Below are 3,755 nucleotides of genomic sequence, written 5' to 3'. Positions count from 1 at the left end.
CTGATACTCTTCTGAAATAAACTCAGTCCCATTGTCTGATCTGAGACGTTTTACTTTACCATAGGGTGCTATGTCTGCTTAAAACTGTTTTGTAGCTTCAACCGCTTTGTTTTTGTTTCTTAGGAAGTACACATAAATAGCACCTGAAAAGTCATCAGTGAAAGTGATCGCATACTTGTACCCCTCAAATGACTCTGGTGCAATAGGGCCCCCCAGGTCCGTGTGTACAAGTTCTAATGGAGCTTTAGCTCTGGCATCACCTTCTCGGTTTCTGGTTTGAGTAAATTTGCCTTGTAGACAAATCTCACATTCACCTGGTTTCTTAGCTTTCTCTCTGATTTTCATGCCATCCACAACCGACTCAAGTTAAGGCACATCACCATAATTACAATGACCCAGTACTTCATGCCAGGTTTTTAGATCAAAACAGGTGTTACATTCATCATTATTGTCATCATCTGGTTTTTCTACAGTCTCCAGGTAATAGAGTCTGCCTTTTACCTTCAAGCTGCATGTTGTTCCATCAGGAAGAATCATCTTGCTGTTGCTCTTCTCAAAATGGAATTTTGCTCCCTTAGAAGCTGCAGCCTCCACAGACAAGATGTTCTGTGGGTATTCAGGAATCAGCAGAGCACATGAAAGAGTGAAGTTCACCACCTTTCCTTTGTCTCGATCTGGGCGTTGCCTTTCTTCAGGACACTCCCAGTTTTCCTCGTGGCATCTGCTAACTCCATCACGTGATTCTTTGGATGAAAAGTTTTGTCAAACCTTCTGAAGGCCTTTTCATCTGTCACAATGTGCGCAGAAGCACCGCTGTCCATCAGAAGACCTTTCCGTGGTGTAGACTGAGATGCATATCCATCCACCTTTAGAACGAATGAATTCTGCTCCTCCTCTGCTTGTTTTGCATCTTCCCTCACAGGTGTGCCGTCCCCTGGAGCCTCCAAGATGGCCGCCACCTTGTTCCTGCCCCATGCAGACTTGTTCTCCTTCGTGTACTTGCCATGAATCTTCTTGTCTTTGTTTCTGCAGTCTCATGCTCTGTGCCAAATCTTCACTGTCGGCTCGAGACTGGAAACCAGCGGACCTTATTTTTGCTAAAATGAAGGGTATCCTCACTGGCCTGCAAGAGTAAGTCCAAAGCAAATATAAAACAGCTCAACGCTTTTCAATCATTTATAACAAAGCAAAACGCCGGTGTGTGGAATATCAACTGTTGTCTTTCTAGATCGATGAGGTCCCGGATGGGGCTGTAAAGCCATCCAACATCAAGTACCCCATATTTTTCTTTGGCACCCTTGAAACGTAGGTGAAACGCCCTTTTGATGGTTTTGCATCCATTGATGTAGAGCAGTGTACAACATTTATCTTGCTTATGAGTTTGCTTTTAAGTGACAACAAAATATTAAACCTCAAAGGAAGAAAAAATGATTTTACTTCAGAACAGTTCATGTTTAATCTTATTCTGTTCAAGTCAAAATGCAGAAACTCAAACTTTACTTGTAATGCAGTTCAGACACAGATGTTCTTTTCACAAATGAGCTTTAGAAACACACTTTCACTTGTTACAACTCATTTTCATTTCATTCATTTATTTCTTCACTTTAATGAAAACATTTATTTTTCAAAATGTTTACATGTTTGTTGTACAATATTGAAAGTTTTCATGATTGGAAAGGAGCAGAATTGAAGAAAAGTTCATTTGTGTGATCTCTAACTTTAGCTTTGTAAATACTTGGAATAGCTCTCTTGTGTAATAGAATTAAGGCCATTATATTAGTTTCATATGTATTTCCCCACACTTCAATACAATATGTAAAATGAGGTCAAACCAAAGAGCAATATAACATGTGTATACTATGACATGGTCAAATAGATTTGGATTTGTTCACTGCATGACTCACTGCATGATACTTTGACTCTTTCCATTAGGTGACACTTTAGAAATATTATCTTACAGTTTCTGTGGGGAGATCTGGACATAATTACCAGGCTAACCAATACATAACTTTAATTTGCTATTAAAGTGATTCTTAGTCATAAGAATGCAGTATTAGTGACAACATGATGCTAAGCTGCATTCATTAGAAAGTGATCTTTGAGATGTGTCCTGTTCTTTGTATTTTTGTTCTGTCATGCACTGTTTACCTGGATTTTCCATGTACCAAATACAAAAACAAAACTCTCAGGAAACTCTTTTTGTGTATCCAATGCATCTCATTATTTATTATTAGAAAAGTAACAAATACTTTATGTGGAAGCAAACAAGACATGCAAATATGTCTTTCAAATTCAATGTCCTTCAACAGATATGAACTGGCTGTGTTGTTCCTTTACTTAACCTTTATCTGCTTAGAATTGACCGTCTTCTTGCTAAAATGAACATTTTTACATGCACAAACACACACATCTATGTGATGAGGCAGAAACTACTGACAGCGTTTTCACACCTGATATTTTCTTTTTTACAGAGCGTTTCTTGGTCCAAAAGACATCTTCCCGTATTTGCTCAACAAAGAGAAGTATGCAAAGCCCAACAAAAGAAAAGGCTTCAATGAAGGATTGTGGGAGATTGAGAATAACCCAAAAGTTGAGCTTACTGCACCCAAGGTGTTTCTTTTCCACTAATTCTTGCTTAAAGATTTAAGGAGGCTTTAACTGTAAATGAAAGAGTTTGACAGTTCTAGTTTAATTATTCATGTAAATGAAAACAATCATAGTTTCGCTAACAGAAATGTTTTTTTCTTGGCTGTCAGACATTCGTCATAACCAGACAGTGTCCAAATTAGAACCATTGTGAGGCACTTTAAAACATACAGCATGCTTATGTTTTTACCATTCTGCCAATAAATGGGTATTTTCTTTTAAATAAATACTTTTAAAAAACCATGAATTCATGAAAGAAAAATAACAGCTAACAGTTTCTTTGACCTAAGAAACCCTGACAGAAGATCTCAGATTTGACCCAGGATATCATTCTGTCATTTTAAAAACACACAATCTTTTCCATATTCTTATTTCTGTTTTATTTTTTGGTAGTTTTCAAAATGTGTCCATTGATTTCAGATTTAGATAGTTTGTCAACAAATACGGTATTTCAACAAAACTATGAGTTTTCTAAAATGTCTTCTGTCTGTGAAAATCAAATCAATGCATAAAATCATTTCACATGAATTTCTCTAAGAAAAGCTGGTTTGATTGTAGTTAACATTGATCAAACTCCAGTTTGCATCTATCTCATGTTTTAAGCTAAATAATATAACAATTTATTCCTCCATCAGTACTTCATCATTGACACTGAGCATGAGCGTTATGTTTTTCAGCCGGTTCCCCCTCACTCTTTTATGGAAAAGGAACAAGATATTTAGAGGAGGATGCAGGCGACAAAAAAGTCAAAGTAAGGTTTAGAAATTCATTTCACTTTTTCCCCCTCAGAGCTTATTTAACCCTTGTGCTATCCTATGCACTTTAACATTGGGAGTTGGGTCATCTAGACCCACTAGACCAGGGGTCGGGAACCTTTTTGGCCAAGAGAGCCATAAATGCCACATATTTTGAAATGTAATTTCGAAAGAGCCATACAATAATGTAGTGTCCCTTCCCCACACTGAGGCACTGAGACTTAACCTCTTTTAAGATTCTTTATTCTGGTTACTGCAGACCGCAACAAACGCCGTTCAATTAATTCAGCAACTCCTGAATCTCTCCCGCCGAGACGAGAGCGCTTCTCCCAACTTTATATTCCCCTGCTACCG

At 37.7% G+C, this 3,755-nt stretch overlaps 1 long non-coding RNA gene across 1 annotated transcript; it reads left to right on the top strand.

The window, feature by feature from the left end:
* Positions 1-914: 914 nt before the first annotated feature.
* On the top strand, positions 915-3,399 carry LOC144990361 (uncharacterized). The gene is made up of 4 exons (XR_013654345.1): positions 915-1,131; positions 1,229-1,305; positions 2,472-2,610; positions 3,324-3,399. It is a non-coding gene; the product is annotated as an uncharacterized LOC144990361 (long non-coding RNA).
* The last annotated feature ends 356 nt before the right edge of the window (positions 3,400-3,755 follow it).

This window comes from Oryzias latipes (genome assembly GCF_053564925.1).
Source record: "Oryzias latipes strain Hd-rR chromosome 1 unlocalized genomic scaffold, Olatipes_Hd-rR_3.1 chr1_Y".
In the NCBI taxonomy this organism is placed as follows: Eukaryota; Metazoa; Chordata; class Actinopteri; order Beloniformes; family Adrianichthyidae; genus Oryzias; species Oryzias latipes.
This window is presented reverse-complemented; position numbering and strand designations above follow the sequence as displayed.